Genomic DNA, 20242 nt, shown 5'->3' on the forward strand with positions numbered 1-20242 from the left:
TTATACTTCTCTCTTTCTTTCCCTTTTGCTTCAGCACCAGTGTTTTTTTTTATTTCAATATTCATGCCATTCCTCTGATTCTGTTTTCTGTCTTCCGTATGTGAATGCCTCCAATATTAATGTCCTTTTTGTTTTTAGGTTCCAGAAGGGGATGAGGACCTCATTGAGAATGAACACCTCATCTCCCTTGTCCATGAGCGAGTCCCATTGTGGGACACCCGAGATCCACTGCACGCCAACAACGTGACGATCCGGAGGCTTTGGAATGAGGTGGCCACAGCGTTGTGGGATGGCTGGGCCAATGCCCAGGCTCGGGTCCGTTCTGCATTTGGTAAGTATCGCACTTCAGTGTGATGTAGTCAATACCTTGTCCATGCTCACACAACTGTGTATGATGAGAGAAAGTCATTACTTTTTCACAGCACACCCAGTTGTGTGACCACGGTCAAAAGACCATTGTCCTAACTATTATGTTTTGTTTTGTCAACAGTGTCAAAAGTCAAAACACGTTGGCGATCGATGAAGGACCGCTTCAACAAGGACCTGCGCCAAGAGAGCCGGCTTCCAAGTGGTTCTGGAGCAAGGATACGAAAATACAAGTACCACCGCATCCTTGCATTTTTGAGACCGGTCCTTGCACGAAGAACGTAAGTATATTGGTTAAAAAAGAAAAAAAAAAGTTTTGTATAATGCTAGCTTTTTTGGGTCACTATTTTGAATCAGTATTTGGAATGCAAAACCATGAGTGATTGATACATGCAGAAGTGGGGTACGTGTTCTTTGAATACTTTTCCCCACATAGTTCCTCTCCAGGTTTTGGCTTTTACCAATACTGATTTGAAATACAGAGCAAATACTGACAGTGTGACAGCAGCCTACACAACAGATCTATACTCATCAAGTCAGGTGTCAGAAATAATGAATTCAGGATACCAATGGCTCCTGACTTCATTTTTCCTGGCACTTGTCCAGGTGAGTATACATCTGTCTCGTATAGAGATATGGCTTGTATCGTCTCCATCGTCTCTTCATATTTTACATCAGTATTTTTAATCCAAAACAAGGAGTGGTTGATGCATGCAGAAGTTGAGCATGTGGTTTTATGAAACTTTTCTTCCTACTGTTGCATTCCTGGCTTGTAAAATTCACTCCAAATAGTGCTAGTGTGACCTTTCCCTATCTGAATGTTTATATAACTCTTGAGTTATCTTTTTGTAAATGTTTGGTATTAATTTTTTTTTTTTTTCACAGCACTTGGAGCTCCACTGTTGGCCCAGGTTCTGGAGCGGTCCTTCATCAGTCAGCCACGGACCCGTCCCAGCCATCCTCCAGCGCTGCAGCAAGTGGGCCTGCCACACAACCTGGAGACCAGGAAGCTGGTCCATCAGGTGTTCCCCTTCCCCAGTCCTCTGCCTCTAGCCAATTTTTTATGGGCTCCTCCCGGCAGCGGCAGAGGGCCGCGGACAGGTCACTCATGCCCGAGTTTTTGCACTTGAGCTCGGTCTTCTACGAGGGACTCAAGGCGATGGGTGACCGACTGGATACTGCCATTAGTCATATGAGCACACGTATCCAGGAGGTTACCACAGCCCTTGCCCAAGTGAAAGCCGACCTCCAGAGGCCAGTACATCATTTTTTTAATCAGATAGAACACGGCATGTCGGAACACCTTAGTCCCGATCTCCAGATTACTGTTATGCAGGCCTGCAATGCTACTTACGTGCAGGCTATGCAGCAGAGTCGGTATTTTCAGCAGACAGTGGGGGCATTTCCACCAGTGCCCACACTGTCACGCTTTATGTCAATGCCGACATATGCTGCATACCACTGCACGGCCACCTCCATTCCAAACACTGCCAGACCGTATTATAGCACCACCACCATGCCCAGTGCAGTGGGTCAGCCCACCGCCACCACCATGACAACTGCTGCTCCTGCTTGGGCCTCCTCCACTGCCACCACCATGCTGCCGCCACAGGACCCTGGCCTGGCGTTCCCCGCCACCACCACAAGAGTGCCATTGCCGGACCCTGCCCTGGCGTTCCCCGCCACCACCACAAGAGTGCCGTTGCCGGATCCTGCCCTGGTGTTCCCCGCCACCACCACAAGACTGCCGTTGCCGGACCCTGCCCTGGCGTACCCCGCCACCACCACAAGACTGCCGTTGCCGGACCCTGCCTTGGCGTTCCCCGCCACCACCACAAGACTACCGTTGCCGGACCCTGCCCTGGCGTTTCCCCCACCACAACAACTAACCCGCGCCAACCAAAGAAAGGGAAAGGCAAAACAAAGCAAAAAAAAAAAAAACATAGCTATCCCTCCCCCCTCACCTCCCAATGTGTCTGTAATGTCTGGTTTGTCTCACCCTTCCAGTGTGTCTCAGCCCTCTCATGTGTCTAGCCCAATCCCTGAATTTCCTGACCCCAGCAGTTTTATAGCGCCTTCTCCTGCCACCCCTATGTCGGCTACAATAAGCCAGACCTCACAGTTCGACACACAACAATATCGGCACTCAACCCCAAGCAGGCGCAGTTAATTTTTTTTTTTGTTTGTGTTTAATAAACCTGTGTTTTGCCCCAATAAGGTTTGGTTAATTGTGTATTTCGCCGCCGTCACCACACACCGTGCACCAATAACAAAAAATGCGTCAAACACTTTTTTGGGGGACACCTCCAACCTCCAGTACTTACTTAGCTGAACACTGAAGCTTGGTGTGTGTTTGGTTGAGAGATATGAGGTTGACCCCAAAAATAACACTTGTATTTTCTCCAAAAACACTTCTTTCTGTTTACTCCGTGACTTTTGGTCGCACACAGAAGACAAAATGGTGGTAATACACAGCACAACTATACTCAACAGGTCGTGTCTTATCAGAAACATTATTTATGACCCCTGACCTGCTGATTTGAGAAATGCATTGTATTACCTCCATTTTATCTTCTTGGTACATACATATATTTCACAGAAAGTGAAGGAACAATGTACGTCATACATGGCATATCTATAGTCACCCGGACAAGTGTCAGGAAAAATGAATTCAAGAGCAATTAGCATCATGAATTCATTAGTTCTGACACCTGACTTGATGACTATAGATCTGTGGTGTAGGCTACCGTCACGCTCTCAGTATTTGCTCAGTATTTTACAGCACTATTTGTAAGCCAAAACCTGGAGTGGAACTCTGAGAGGAAAATTTCAATAAACACATATGCACCACTAAGCATTTAACTACCACTCCTGGTTTTGGCTTACAAATACTGATGTTAAGTACTGGACAAATACTGCGACACCCAACAGCCATCGTCTATACAGTCTGCGGCAAATAGCTACTGGTGAACCAAGACAGGACGCAATGACGTCAACAACCTAAGCCCAAAAACCGTAAGTGGTTTGTTAAGGAAATAGATAGGAGACATGGTGAAGAAAGTAAAACACAATTATTTTATTAGAAAAAACATTAACATTTCAAACATAACTTTACAGACCCGAAGCCACCAGTACATTTTACACCATATTGTCCTGCCATGGCACACGCCCAATGTCAGAATCAAAAAAGGCAGCAAATTGGTCCCGCATGTGGCCTACTTCAACTGTTGACCGCAGCGGGTGATGACGGTAATCAGGCAAAGGGTTTGCAACAGGTTCATCAAGTTCTATGGTGGGTCGCTCCTTAGCCAGAATGAAATTGTGGAGAACCACACAGGCTTTAACCACCTCATCCACTGTCTCCATTTTTAGATTTATGGCAGTTGCTAGAATGCGCCATTTGGACACCATAATCCCAAAGGCACACTCTACTGTTCTGCGGGCCCTGGTTAGTCTGTAGTTATAGATCCGTTTTGTGCGGTTCAAGTCCCGACTTGAATTGGGCTTCAGGAGATTTTCACTCATCTGAAAGGCCTCATCTTTCTGGGTTCTCATTGAGCTCACCATACAGGGTGTGATATGCACCACGGCTCTCCCGCAGTTCTACTATGGGGTGTTGCCAAAACCGCCTACGCCGTGTCCTTCTCTGTCTTTCCCGGTTTCGGTGTTGCTCCCAAGCAAACGCACAAGCCAGAAAAATCTTGATGCTCAGATCCAGTTTGAAGTAAAAGCTATCCATGTGAAGATCCATCTTGTCACAGGATACAGGAGCAAAATCTGAAGATTTCAGCTGTCCTAGGGTCTATATATAGATATCCCATAATACACGCGCTCTGTAGTCCCATTGGCTGTTTCTTGTGATCTAGATTTTTCTCCTGTAAATTTTTTCAACATGCGCACAAAAAACGCAAACGCATGAAAAACGCAAGCAAAAGCATGTAAACGCAGCGTTTTAATGACGCATGCGGTAACCGTAAGCGGTTTTAAAACGCTGCGTTTACACGCGTTTTCTTGCGTTTTTCGTGTCCTTGCGTTTGCGGATTAAACGCTGCAGATTAAAATGCAAATGTGAAAGTAGCCTAACCCTAACATTATTCTGTAAAAAAACGATCGGCGATGTGCATCTGATCAACGGCTCGGCAGCTGTAGGACGCATGTAAGGAAGTGGTGGAAGGGGGGGGATAGAGAGTGAAATAGAAGTCGTGGAAAGCATAAGTCCTGGAAAACAGTGAGCATGAGTTCCTATCAGTAATTTGCATCAATGAGCAGCACTCGGCGGCTGCAGGACGCAAGCACAAGAATAAACTGCCAAAAAACGAGTGATCAAGTACTGATCAGTGTTCGGCCGCAGAAGGGGGGTGAGAAGGGGGTTAGGGAGAGGATGAAAAGAGGGGGAAATGAGGGAGACTGAGATTGGGGTGGTTTAGGAAAAATTAGGGATCAGGAAAGGATCAGGAACACGTTCTTTCTGGAACAGCAGCAACAACATCAGCAGTGATGGCACAGGCTTCAAAAAGTATGTGGCACCACAAGGCCCAGCACGGTGTTACACAATAGCAGTATGACCGCTCTGCACACGTTTAAAGCTAAAATAATTACGTGCAGAGCAGTCATTGTGTGGTCAGATCACGTGTATGCACTCTGATTTCTGTGATCATTGGTATGTTGCTAGGCTCCAGTCTATGATCAGTGTGCCTGAAACACTGAAGACACTGTGATTGGCTGTTCAGAATTGTTCGTAGTTGTGGTGGGTGTGGGGGAAAGAAACCCCCTGTAACAATGAGCCCAAGTTCCCTGCTTAAAAACAGGCACCATATTGCGATCATTAAGGTGCCTCATTTTAGCCATAACATTCCCAGTACATTGAAGGTCGGAAAGTCACTCTTCCCTGATGTACTGGGTATGTCCAATGTCCTGATTGGTTAAAGGTTTGATGTTTCAGTGTAAATCATGATCATTTCTTTTTTAGTGGTTGTACATAGATATTTATCTGATCAACAGGAATGAGTGGCTTTTCGTCTGTCCTATCTATGTAAGGATGTTGTCCAAGTTGCACTTTCAGCGCATAAGCCAGAATAACCAGCCAAGGATCAGAATTTAGTCTGATCCAAACTAGACCCAACCAATCAAGCACAATGAAATTATAGCATGGCCAGGAGTAAATAAAACATAACTTTTAATAAGTATGCCTTAAATTAGCAGCCGGTATATACCAAAGACAGACAAACAAATTTCATAAAAGTGCAAATGCTCATGCTTAACAGTGCTCAAGTTAAATAATTTGGCTTGATATTACCAATATACATTCTTGTTCATTCCCTCCATTGTCTGTCCACCATTGGAGAGAGAAGAAGGCGTGGGGGGGGGGGTTTCAATGGAATAGACCTTTATGTTCCTCCTTGTCATGTCCCTGCTTTGCTCCTGCCCTTAAAAGGGCAGTACCCAAGTATAAACCTATTCATAAATCACCCATATGAACAATGTAGCCTCCCAACGCGTTTCTTCCCCTGTTCCCCTAAGCAGGGGAGAAGAGAAAAAGCAATGTGGGTACTTGCAGTGGCAAGTTAAACCCGGCTATGTGACTAGTGGTGTCAGTGCCCCTATCTAGGGATGTCTGGTCTCATCTCTTCATAGTGTGTGCTGTCCTTAAATAAGGCCCGTGGGAGGTCCCGTGTTAGTGCGGCATCTGATGTCACATCCCATTACAAGCTGGTTAACCCTATTTAATTATAGTGCAAGCACTGTGCTTCGTGCCGTACCTGGACCCCCAGCATCTAACTTCATGCCACAACTTCCGATCTGCGCTCCACAGCTATATGCTCCTGGAACGCATATCACATCTGTCCGACTTCCGGTCTCTTACCGGTGGAAGGCATACCGTGTTCTGCTCGTTGAGCCGCATCGCGTAACGCATGCATATCCGGGAAATGTCACTTCTGGTCACCTGACTGCAGGTCCTACAGCTGGATCAAATATCGTATATATCACATGATCGCCACACATAATTGACAGTGTCCATACAATTCCCTATTAGGTGAGTATATTCCTTTCTGTACTCTCAACTCTAATAAAGAATATATAAAGGACTAAATGGGACCATCCCCAATAATATACTTGGCGGGGTACCTTCATTACTACATAATACAAACATATCTTGATTTTTCCAGTCATTGTCATTGTTCATTGATAAAAGAATAAGGCCCCATACTGGATTTTCCTGTAAATATAGTCCAGCTATGTTTTACAACATGGGTAAAGTTGAATAACCCCAAATCTGTTTTAATAAGCCTAACCTCCTTGGTCCTGAACAACCACTTCATCACGGACCTGTGTTATATAATTCAATTAACATATTTCAGAGGAGAAGGGAGGGGAAAAAAGGGGGAGGAGGGGAAAATAGGGAAAACTGGGGACAAGGGGCCATATACAGTATAAGAGACTGGTAATCAACTAATAAAGAATATATTGTCTCCCCCTACTATCTTTTGGTAGAATTCATAAAAAACAACTATAGTTCAATTGTTCATTCAACCCAAGGGGTTGTTGTGTATCAAGACGGAATATCCATCAGCATTCTCTTTGTAGCACCATCTTGTCAAAGTCCTCACCCCTCACTGGCGATTCCACTTTATCTATGCCCATAAATTGTATGGCCCCGCAATTACTTCCGTAGTAGCCATTAATGTGCTTTGCCACTGGTGTATCTCTTCCATTGCGTATATCCCCTAAGTGTTCCCCCACCGTTCTCCTGAATTCTTTGATCGTCTTTCCCACGTATGATTTTCCACAGTCATTATATTGTAGCCTTATATATAATACCTGTTGTTTTACAATTTTAAAGTACTTGACCAGAAATTTCTCGTGTGTGTAATTCTGAAATTACCCTCCTATCTGGATAGAATCGCAGGCCACGTATGTGCCACATTTATAACAGGTAGCCAAGTTCCTTTCCCCCGATTTTCAAAAGATGGCTATGCACAAATCTGTCACTCAGGGACTTCGTCTTCCTATACCTAATCCGTGGTGATTCTCCAGTCACATCCACAATGTCCCTGTCCATCTGGAGTATGTTCCAATGTTTCATAAGGATGTTTCTGACCAATGCTGCTCTATTGTGAAAAGTAGAGACTAAACAAATATCCCTTCTTTATCATTGGTCTTTATTTTTGGTATCAACAAGTTCTCCCTCTTTTGTAGCTGTGCATGCTGATCCGCCTCTCTCAACACCCGGTCAGGATATCCTCTTCTCAGGAAACTCATCAGCTCTGACTTTAAAATCTTTGTTGTCAGAGCAGTTACACTTAAGTCTCAAGTATTGCCCTTTCGGGATACCTTTTCTCTGCGCAAAAGGATGGCAGCTATCCCATCTCAGCAAGGAATTTGTTAAGGCAGGTTTCCAAAATATTCATGAGGTCAATGTGTCTCCATTATCTGTTTTACTTATTTGTACATTCAGAAATGGTAAAGTTTTTGCTTCTATTTCAAAGGTGAAGCACAGACCTATCTCGTTGACGTTGAGTAGGTCAATAAAGGATTTAAACATCTCTTTTGTTCCTTTCCAGAGAATGAAGACATCTTCGATAAATCTTATCCAAAGGTCTATAAACTTGGTGTAGTCAATAAGGCTTTTGGAAAAAACGATGGTGTCCTCCCACCAGCCCAGGAACAAGTTTGCATAGCTTGGCGCACATGGATTGCGATGTATGCGAATGCGTTCGCGTGTGTCATTTTGAAGTGTCCTCCGAACACAACATGTTGCATTTTCTTGCGTTCGGTGGGCACGTCGAAACGACGCACGCAGATGAATCCGCATACAACGCATGTCCCTGCGTACACAATGTTAAAGATAGGTACACAGGACGCTTGCGGAAATAGGCAGAGTTTAAGGAAAAAAGTCTGCAGCACCACGCTGCGGACTGCAACGCTAATGTGAACTCGGCCTAAGGGACCTTTTTAATTGCTTAGGAAGCCTTTGCAGGTGTTTTTTGTTAATTATTCTAATTTACCCTATGGAGCTCCCAAACACCATATAACTAACAAAAAACAGAGTATATTAACCACAGAACAATTCGGAATATTAAAAAAGGTACACAACTTTCATAGTATAATACATCAAGAAAAGACAGTCGATTTAACACATACGAGAAACAGAGCTATTTGAATTTGGCCAAGGCGCACCAGTAAAATAATGGTATTACATCATAGGCATATGATATGGAAAAAGGTAACTCTTGTACTCCAACACATATGCTAATTACCCCTAACAACAAAATTAGTACATATAAAAGGACAATGCAAAGTTCTGTATGGTAATTAGGGTAATAGCAAATCCCTCCTGCTAAATAGATACATTTTAATCCAGCTTTATCAAAACTAATCTGGTCAGTGACAACTCATTAGCACAAAAACAAAATCCATGTAGCAGAGGGGTCACTATTAGCATCTAGTGAGTCTTACCCATATCAATGTCCATGAGTGCGGACACACGCCCCTACGCGCGTTTCGTTTCCACTTCCTCGGGGATGCCATGGTGATACTAATCTCCCCAATTTCCTCCTTATATATCCCTTATTCAGACACCATTGGTGGCGCATGTGGCCAGTCAATCGAGCACCGAGTAATCCAGCACGCCTGGCATCAAAATGGTGATGCTGTTCACGAGGAAATCACTAATGACGTTAATGAACCCCATATGTCACAAAGAGCACATATGGCATTAATGTTTCATTGATACATGATGCACAATTTTTAAGATAATGTTATGTCATTTAATTATTTATGATGCAATTGTGTATCAGATTAATTTGTAACACTTACACTAATTTATCACTTCTTAACTTTAACTCCTAAAGTTGGATAAGAAATGCGTGAAAGAGAGAACATACATTTTTTTCAATTTTTTTTCTATGAGTATGTATCAATTAACTGCTAGTGTTTTAGCTGTGAAAATGTGCAGCTGTTTGCTAGCTTGTTATACCTTGTAACTAACTCACCATGGTCTCACATGAGACAGAAATGTTTTTTTTTCTCTTCTTTTTTCTGTGTAGAAACAATCCTCTTTAAAAAGCTGCATGGTAAATGAGATGTTGTAACCTTTTGCATGCCATGTCTGAAGTCGAGTATGCCATCTAGAAGGTTTTTGAGAACGACGTGAATAATTAGTAAACTGTGTTTTAACCCCTTTACACCCAAGGGTGGTTTGCACGTTAATGACCGGGCCAATTTTTACAATTCCGACCACTGTCCCTTTATGAGGTTATAACTCTGGAACGCTTCAACGGATCTTAGCGATTCTGACACTGTTTTCTCGTGACATATTGTACTTCATGTTCGTGGTAAAATTTCTTCGATATAACTTATTGTTTATTTGTGAAAAAAACGGAAATTTGGCCAAAATTTTGAAAATTTCGCAATTTTCCAACTTTGAATTTTTATGCCCTTAAATCACAGAGATATGTCACATAAAATACTTAATAAGTAACATTTCCCACATGTCTACTTTACATCAGCACAATTTTGGAACCAAATTTTTTTTTTGTTAGGGAGTTATAAGGGTTAAAAGTTGACCAGAAATTTCTCATTTTTACAACACCACTTTTTTTTAGGGATCACATCTCATTTCAAGTCATTTTGAGGGGTCTATATGATAGAAAATACCCAAGTGTGACACCATCCTAAAAACTGCACTCCTCAAGGTGCTCAAAACCACATTCAGGAAGTTTATTAACCCTTCAGGTGTTTCACAGGAATTTTTGGAATGTTTAAATAAAAATGATCATTTAACTTTTTTTCACACAAAATTTATTTCAGCTCTAATTTGTTTTATTTTACCAAGGGTAACAGGAGAAAATGGACCCCAAAGGTTGTTGTACAATTTGTTCTGAGTACGCTGATACCCCATATGTGGGGGTAAACCACTGTTTGGGCGCATGGCAGAGCTCAGAAGGAAAGGAGCGCCATTTTACTTTTCAACGCAAAATTGACAGGAATTGAGATGGGGCGCCATGTTGCGTTTTGGAGAGCCCCTGATGTGCCTAAACATTGAAACCCCCTACAAGTGACACCATTTTGGAAAGTAGACCCCCTAAGGAACTTATCTAGATGTGTGGTCAGCACTTTGACCCACCAAGTGCTTCACAGAAGTTTATAATGCAGAGCCGTAAAAATAAAAAAATCATATTTTTTCACAAAAATGATATTTTCGCCCCCAATTTTTTATTTTCCCAAGGGTAAGAGAAGAAATTGGACCCCAAGAATTGTTGTGCAATTTGTCCTGAGTACGCCGATACCCCATATGTGGGTGTAAACCACTGTTTGGGCGCATAGCAGAGCTCGGAAGGGAAGGAGCCCCATTTGACTTTTCAATGCAAAATTGACTGGAATTAAGATGGGACGCCATGTTGCGTTTGGAGAGCCCCTGATGTGCCTAAACATTGAAACCCCCCCCCAAGTGACACCATTTTGGAAAGTAGACCCCTTAAGGAACTTATCTAGATGTGTGGTGAGCACTTTGACCCAACAAGTGCTTCACAGAAGTTTATAATGCAGAGCCGTAAAAATAAAAAATCATATTTTTTCACAAAAATGATCTTTTTGCCCCCAATTTTTTATTTTCCCAAGGGTAAGAGAAGAAATTGGACCCCTAAAGTTGTTGTGCAATTTGTCCAGAGTACCCTGATACCCGATATGTGGGGGTAAACGACTATTTGGGCGCATGGCAGAGCTCGGAAGGGAAGGAGCGCCGTTTGACTTTTCAATGCAAAATTGACTGGAATTGAGATGGGACGCCATGTTGCGTTTGGAGAGCCCCTGATGTGCCTAAACATTAAAACCCCCCACAAATGACACCATTTTGGAAAGTAGACCCTGTAAGGAACTTATCTAGATGTGTTTTGAGAGCTTTGAACCCCCACGTGTTTCACTACCTTTTATAACGCAGAGCCGTGAAAATTAAAATTCTTTTTTTTTTCACAAAAATGATTTTTTAGCCCCCAGTTTTGTATTTTCACAAGGGTAACAGGATAAATTGGACCTCAATAGTTGTTGTCCAATTTGTCCTGAGTACGCTGATACCCAGTATGTGGGGGGGAACCACTGTTTGGGCGCATGGCAGAGCTCGGAAGGGAAGGAGTGCCATTTGGAATGCAGACTTAGATGGATTGGTCTGCAGGCGTCACGTTGCATTTGCAGAGCCCCTGAAGTACCCAAACAGTAGAAACCCCCCACAAGTGACCCCATATTGGAAACTAGACCTCCCAAGGAACTTATCTAGATGTGTTGTGAGAACTTTGAACCCCCAAGTGTTTCACTACAGTTTACGCAGAGCCGTGAAAATAAAAAATCTTTTTTTCCCACAAAAATGATTTTTAGCCCCCAAAATTTTTATTTTCCCAAGAATAACAAGAGAACTTGGACCCCAAAAGTTGTTGTCCAGTTTGTCCCGAGTACGCTGATGCCCCGTATGTTGGGATAAACCCCTGTTTGGGCGCACGGGAGAGCTCAGAAGGGAAGGAGCACTGTTTTACTTTTTCAACGCAGAATTGGCTGGAATTGAGATCGGACACCATGTCGCGTTTGGAGAGCCCGTGATGTGCCTGAACAGTGGAAACTCCCCAATTCTACCTGAAACCCTAATCCAAACACACCCCTAACCCTGATCCCAACGTTAACCCTAACCACACCCCTAACCCTGACACACCCCTAACTCTAATCCCAACCCTAATCCCAACTGTAAATGTAATCCTAACCCTAACTTTAGCCCCAACCCTAACCCTAACTTTAGCCCCAACCCTAACCCTAACTTTAGCCCAAACCTTAACCCTAACTTTAGCTCCAACCCTAGCCCCAACACTAACCCTAGCCCTAACCCTAGCCGTAACCTCAACCCTAGCCCTAACCCTAACCCTAGCCCTAACCCTAGCCCTAACCCTAGTGGGAAAATGGAAATAAATACATTTTTTAAATTTTATTATTTTTCCTTAACTAAGGGGGTGATGAAGGGGGGTTTGATTTACTTTTATAGCGTTTTTTATAGTGGATTTTTATGATTGGCAGCTGTCACACTAAAAGACACTTTTTATAGCAAAAAAGTTTTCGCGTCTCCACATTTTGAGACCTATAATTTTTCCATATTTTGGTCCACAGAGTCAGTTTTTGCGGGACGAGTTGACATTTTTATCGGTAACATTTTCGGACACGTGACAGTTTTTGATCGCTTTTTATTCCGATTTTTGTGAGGCAGAATGACCAAAAACCAGCTATTCATAAATTTCTTTTGGGGGAGGCGTTTATACCGTTCCACGTTTGGTAAAACTGATAAAGCAGTTTTATTCTTCGGGTCAGTACGATTACAGCGATATCTCATTTATATCATTTTTTTATGTTTTGGCGCTGTTATACGATAAAAGGTATTTTATAGAAAAAATAATTATTTTGGCATCGCTTTATTCTGAGGACTATAACTTTTTTTTTTGCTGATGATGCTGTATGGCAGCTCGTTTTTTGCGGGACAAGATGACGTTTTCAGCGGTACCATGGTTATTTATATCTGTCTTTTTGATCGCGTGCTATTCCACTTTTTATTCGGCGGTATGATAATTAAGCGGTTTTTTTGCCTTGTTTTTTTTTTTTTTCCTACGGTGTTCACTGAAGGGGTTAACTTGTGGGACAGTTTTATAGGTTGGGTCGTTACGGACGCGGCAATACTAAATATGTGTACTTTTGTTGTTTTTTTTTTTAATTTAGATAAAGAAATATATTTATGGGAATAATATTTTTTTTTCTTTATTTCGGAATTTTTTTTTTTTTTTTACACATGTGGATTTTTTTAAATTTACTTTTCTACTTCATTCCGGGGGGGGGGGGGGACATCACAGATCGCTGATCTGACAGTTTGCACAGCACTCTGTCAGATTAGCGATCTGACCTACAGTGCTGCAGGCTTACCAGCGCCTTCTCTGGACCCGGGAGTAGTCCCTGCAGGACCCGGATGCAGCCCCGCGGCCATTTTGGATCCGGGTCTTGCAGGGATAGGAGGTAAGAGACGCTCGGAGCAACACATCGCGGTGCTCCAAGGGTCTCAGGGAAGCACGCAGGGAGCCCCCTCCCTGCGCGATGCTTCCCTATACCGCCGGAACACTGCGATCATGTTTGATCACAGTGTGCCGGAGGTTAATGTGCCGGGGGCAGTCCGTGACTGCTCCTGGCACATAGTGCCGGATGTCAGCTGCGATAGTCAGCTGACACCCGGCCGCGATTGGCCGCGCTCCCCCCGTGTGCGCGGCCGATCGCGCTGGACGTACTATCCCGTTGGTGGTCTTACGGGCCCACCCCACCTCGACGGGATAGCACATCCGATGTCAGAAAGGGGTTAAAGAGCAGTAATATATGTATGTCATGTTACATTTGTGTGATTTAACAATATTAAAGAGCATAGTGTCAACTTTGTATGTTTCAATAGCATTTATTGCATAAGATATTTCAGCAATTTTTTTTTTTTTTTTTTTTGCGGCTAGTGCATTAAAAGTTCCTTGATCATGTTGCATTGTAGGAATGTTTTCCATTTTATGGGAGGCATTCATACTTATTTATAAATGCTTGTATTGTGTTTTCACTTTATAATCTTTCTTAATAATATTGAAATAAGGAATTAGAAAAATTACAATAAGGCCAGCGTCACACTTGGTGTATGAAAATACGGTCCGTTTTTTACAGGCGTAATACGCAGAAATGATACCAAAACAGTGATCCGTATGTAATCCGTAGGCAAGGTGTGGCTGCGTATTTTGCGCATGTAAACCTCCGTATGTAATCTGTATGGCATCCGTAATGCCTTTTTTTCATGCAACCTTACAAAATGGACATTTAACTGTTTTGAGGCCTGAAATTAATTTAAATTATCAGCAAAATCCTATTTAAAGGCCTCTCCAACAGGTGGAACCCACCCATATGGCCATTTTGTTGCTGTGCTTGTGTAGGTGTTTTGGTGGTACTTGAGCAACATGTGTGACCTCCTGCTTTTCACACCAACTCAGCGGGTGTTATTTAATTGGGTCTTGTCACGCCGCTTTAGGCAGCCATACCCCGTGATAGTTGATCCACAAAGGAGGAGAAGAAGAATGTGGGTGCATCCACTTTTGCGGCAACGCCTCACTAAAGGGCATTTTCACAGGCTCTATTCAGCTCTGCGGACACATCCAGACAATTTCTTCCAGTACTGTCGCATGACAATGCCCACATTTGATATCTTGTTGGAGACAGTACGTCCAAGAATATCGGGATACCAGGATGCGGAAATGTATATCCGCAGAGGAGCGTCTTCTCCTTACCTTACGGTGTGTATTCACCATCCTCACATACTGTATGTTGATGATGTTTTTTGGCCTATTTAGATTTTCCAAGCATCAGATTTAAATTATATTATTCAATTTTAACAAAATCAGATACAAATATGTAGTAAATGTTAGACAGTGTACATTTTGTAAGGTACACTGGTATCCTGCCTTTTTATATTCTAATATTACTTTGCTTTACTATGGTTTTTAACAAGCATTGTAAGGCTTCTTTCACATTTCCGTCGGTACGGGGCCGTCACAAACAGCATCCGCTGCCCATTGTGAGTTCCGGGGAGGAGGGGGCGGAGTTTCGGCCACGCATTCGCGATCGGAACTGGCGGATTCGACGGACGAAAAAACGTTACATTGAACGTTTTTTCGTCTCGACGGACCGCACGACGGAAGCGACATGTGTCCATCCGTCGCAATCCGTCGTTAGTTCAAGTCAATGGCAAAAAAACGGATCCTGCGGGCACATTTGCCATAACCACAGATTGCGACGGCCCCCAGAAGACGGAAATGTGAAAGGAGCCTAACATTGCTAATATTTTTTTGTTGTGTGCTTTCAGATTCCTGTCAACTGGATTGTCTTATGCTGGAATACATCTGGAATTTCTAATAGAGAGGTCCACTATTTCTGGCATTGTGCGTGATACATGTGTTCAAATATGGGACAAACTACATGAACTTGTGATGCTGGAGTCTAAAAGGGAGGATTGGCTGAAAATAGCCCGTGGATTTTCTGACTCTTGTAAATTTCCTCACTGTATTGGAGCCCTGGATGGGAAACATATCAGGATGTGTAAGCCGCCGAACTCGGGCTCCCAATTCTCTAATTATAAGCAGTTTTTCTCTGTAGTTCTGTTAGCTGTAGTTGACAGTAACTACAGGTTTATAATTGTAGATATTAGGGCCTATGGGCGAACTGGAGACTCTAGAGTCTTCAATGTGTCCATTATGGGTCGGCGGCTACGTGAAAACCTGTTGGACCTCCCACCACTACGACAACTGTCAGTCTCCAATACTGAAGCAGTCCCATATGTACTTGTGGCAGATGAGGCCTTCCAATTGACCAGGCATGTCATGAGGCCTTATCCCCGGCGCAACCTGGACCACCGGCGGCAGGTGTTTAATGTGAGACTGGTGAAGTGCGCCTTTGGCATTCTGTGTGCCAACTGGCAGGACCTCCAGTCTGCCATTCAGTTGAGTGAGGCAAATGTGAATGAAGTAATAAAAGCTTGCGTTGTTTTACACAACTTCACAAGAATTCTTGAGTGTTCCTCAGCTGACAGTGGTGAAGGCATGTTGGCCAATGTGGGTTGGCCTACACCACAAGTCCTTCCTCAGCGGTGTCCCCTTTCTGGCCTAAAAGTTAGGGATATTTATACAAATTATTTTCTTCTCAGGGTGCTGTTTTTTTTCAAACACCATATTTACATCATATGGCTTTTGTGGCCATTTTAACTTGGCCAAAGTGTAAAAAATAAAACAAACCACATTGCTATCACAGAAGATTAAATAATTTTAGCAGATAACACAAAATTATCAACAAGAAAATAATTTTTACAGATTCTGATACGTTGGTGGAGGTGATGGCGGCAGTTCGGGTTGCTGCTCTTGTGGCCTTTGTTGGGCCAATTGTCCTTCACCCTGTTGGTGACTTCTCTGTTGGGCCTGCTCCAAAATCTGCCCATGCTCAGATTGCCCAGATGAGTACTGGCCATAAGGGTGGATACTATGGGCATCGTGACTATAGTACACCTCACGGGAGTCATAACCCCCAACAATATGTCCATATCGTCCAAACCCAGGTTGAGACCAGCCTCCAACACTGGGTCTAGACAAGTGGCCATATTGGTAAGGTTGCTGGAAGGGTGCCATTGGGTACGGTGTAGGCATTGTTGGGTTATTTTGGGTAAAAGGTTGAGGTGCAGGCATTGGTGGGTTATGTTGGGGAAAGGGTTGAGGTGTAGGCATACGTGGAGGAGGTGCTTCAAATCCTCTTGAGCATGCACTGGTTGATTTGTTGGCATGCGCAGGACATTACATGTTGACAGCTGCCACCTCTCAATGTACTGAAACAAATCATAAGGGCTATTTGGGGGGGTGCATGCATCAAGAAGGATTTGAAAGCACCCTCTCACACGTAGCCTCACCTCACGGGGTATGGTACGGAGATACCAGGCCAGGCTTCGAGAAAATGCCTCCTCACCATCATCCTGAGCAGCCCTGGCCAAATAATTTAAGACACCCGTGTCCACATTCCTTCGGGTTTCCATTAGCTCTCCCCTTCTGCAGCGTGAGGTCACAGCAGGCTGTGGGGAGGCCTCGAGCAGAACAATGGGGCTGCTGCTGTGGCCAGGATCTTCAGCCATCCCTGAAGCTGGAGCATCTGTGGGTGGGGCGGCATCATCTGTCCCAGGTGGATGTTAAACATGAGGGGCAGCCGAAGATGGATCCGGAGGGATGAAAATGGTAGGAGCCGTAGATGGGCCTGCCACCTCTTCTTCCCCAACAGGATCAATAAATGGCTCCGATTCGGACCCTGTTGTCTCCCTCTCAGTGAGGTTAGATTGTGTTCTGTTATGAAAATTGTTAAATTTAATTTGATAAATCATCTATGAGCATTCGAAACATGTGCCGCACGTGTGCCACACTGATGTGCCACATGAGCTCACGGACACACGGACATGGATAACTCCGGTACCGATTTTTCCGGTACCGGAATTATCTGGACGTTTGAGACTGGCCTAAAAGAGTGATGCGTAGAGCTCTAGGTACTGTATTATTTTTAATGTAACTGTCTAGGCTCTGAATTTCCCACCAGGAGGAGATTTGTTCTTTATAAACCCTGGCATGAGCCAGGAAAGCTTCCTGTGCTTTTGTCCATTTGGCACGTTTTTGGAAAGTATTGTTTGTAAACCTTTTTTTATTGTATACAGTAGTTCATGCTATTTTATTCTATACAAATACATCCTGCAATTAACCTTATAATGGATCCTTATAAGTGACATGATATTATGGGTTCTATTCATTAAGCTCTCTTTATCAGAAAACTGGGGTGGAAAAGTTTTTGCGCAATGCATAGCTGTACCAAAATATTCCAACTTCGCTAAAGTATATTTCTTACTCCAAAGCATAGGCAGCCTGAAAGAATAATTTGGTATTTCCTACTCCAACATTGGATCAAGACTGGTGTGTAATCCATTCGGTTTGATACATTTTCTCCTATGTACTTCTGTCTCTGCTGTACAGTTGGAATACACTTTAATGATATGATCTGCTCATATCCCTTACGTACTGTAGTATTCAGTGAACCCTAATCCATCGTTCTCATCTGTTGCAATGAGAAAAAAACATAATTAGTAATTTATCTGTTTTCTAGTAACAGATCTAAAAGAAATTGAATCGGATCATCCTTTATATGTATCTGGCGTCCCACTGCACATTACAATTTATCAAATATAATCTGTGCTGAATTCCTTCATCAGTCTTAGTGGGATCATGAAAATTACTACTTTTATTGCTGAAGTTAAGGATTTATTCAGATCTGCAAAGTTTCTGCTATTTTGCCAGCAGAAATAGCGAAGTACTCTGGCATAACAGACAGAGCCTCTGAACATAAGGCCAAGTTCACACAATTTTATTTTTGGTCTGAGTGCTGTCCATGAAAAAACTGACATCACACGGATGGCACGGGGACCAGTGTGATTTAATTAGTTGATAGAATTATTATTATTATTTATTATTATACATTTATATAGCGCAATTTATTCAATGGCGCTTTACATGTGAAAAGGGGCAAATATAGACAAATACAATAAACATGAGCAGAAAACAAGGCACACAGGTACATAAGGAGGGAGGACCCTGCCCGCTAGGGCTCACAGTCTGCTGGGGATGGGTGAGGTTACTCTAGGAGAGGGTAGAGCTGGTTGTGTATCGGTTCAGTAGGTTGAGGATCACTGCAGGCTGTAGGCTTGTCGGAAGTATTTTTTTCATGGATTGAATCTGCGTGTAAAGAAACATCTATTTAAGTGTGCACAAAAAAATTGGATCCAATACAGATCATACATATACCATAAGATTTTTGTGGATACAAACAATTCTTCAACACAGGAAATTGTTTTTGGTCATGTAAATTTTCATAGGCAATATGGATGAAAATTGAGATTAAAAATCATCTGTTTTTCTGGATGAAATCAAACATGTACAGTACGCAGCCAATTAAATGGATGAAAGAGTCTGGCACTGACAGTATCCATAAAGCAGACCAGCAGTACAGAAATCATCTCCATGTAGGCCTCAGCATCGTCCTGAAGCTCGCAATCCATCACTTTATGGGAGGCGAGTGATCTGCAGATCGCTGCTCCTGGTCAGAGATTAGAAATATATTTAATCATGTAAGAATACGCCATATTCCAGAGCCACCAGTATAAAGTTAAAAAGTGAGACCTTAACATAAGACTAGAAATCTGCTGAGCAAATAAATATACCAGAGAGAATACAATATTGGAGTGCTCGACCACACAATTACAATATACAGGATTACTGAACAAATGGCATCCCGTCATCATGAAGTTGAAGTTTACTTTCTGAACAAGAAGTATTTCTTAGGCTAGGTTCACATTTGCAGTTGAGTCCGCAGCATTTTGTATGCAACCGCATGGCAAAACGCATGCAAATGATAAAAACCGCAACGTTTGCACGCATTTCCATGCGTTTTTACATACGATCGCGTTGTTTATGCGCTTGCGTTTGTTCTGAAAATTTTTTTCAAGGGGAATTTCCTTGACACAAGCCACACCCAATGGGCTTGGCTCATGGGATTTCTGTATATAGACCCTTGTGCAAATGCAAGCGAATGCATGTCCTTGCGTTCCTATGCGTTCCCATAGACTGTAATGCGTTGTTTTGACGCGCTCCTTCCGCAAGCGTCCGCATGCATATGGTGGTGGAAATTTGACGCCAAAAAAATTCTAACATGGTGCGTCAGCCGCACACCGCAAAAATACGCATGCATAAGCAAACGCGGGCTACCGCATGTAAACCCATGCACCTGCGTCTATAATGTTAAAGATAGGAAATCAAGACACATGTGGATGTATGCGTCAGAAACGCTGTGGACACAACTGCAAATGTGAAACTAGCCTTACTCATCTGATTCCAGCATTTTACACCAGTTAAAACCTTTATTCAGACCAGTGGGTTTCCTTTTAATCCCTTAAAAACTGAGCAAATTTTCATTTTTGTCATTTTCTTCCAAGAGCCAAAACTTTTTTTTATTTTCCTGCCAACCTAGCCACATGAGATGGTTTTCTGCAGGATGAGTTGTACCATCCACCTCTTGTGTCTCCCCTTTTCCTCATAGATTGTAAGCTTGCGAGCAGGGCCCTCATTCCTCCTGGTATCTGTTTTGAACTGTGATTTCTGTTATGCTGTAATGTCTGTTGTCTGTATAAGTCCCCTCTATAAGTTGTAAAGCGCTGCGGAATATGTTGGCGCTATATAAATAAAATTATTATTATTTATTTATTATTATT

This window comes from Ranitomeya variabilis, chromosome 2 (genome assembly GCF_051348905.1).
Source record: "Ranitomeya variabilis isolate aRanVar5 chromosome 2, aRanVar5.hap1, whole genome shotgun sequence".
NCBI lineage: Eukaryota > Metazoa > Chordata > Amphibia > Anura > Dendrobatidae > Ranitomeya > Ranitomeya variabilis.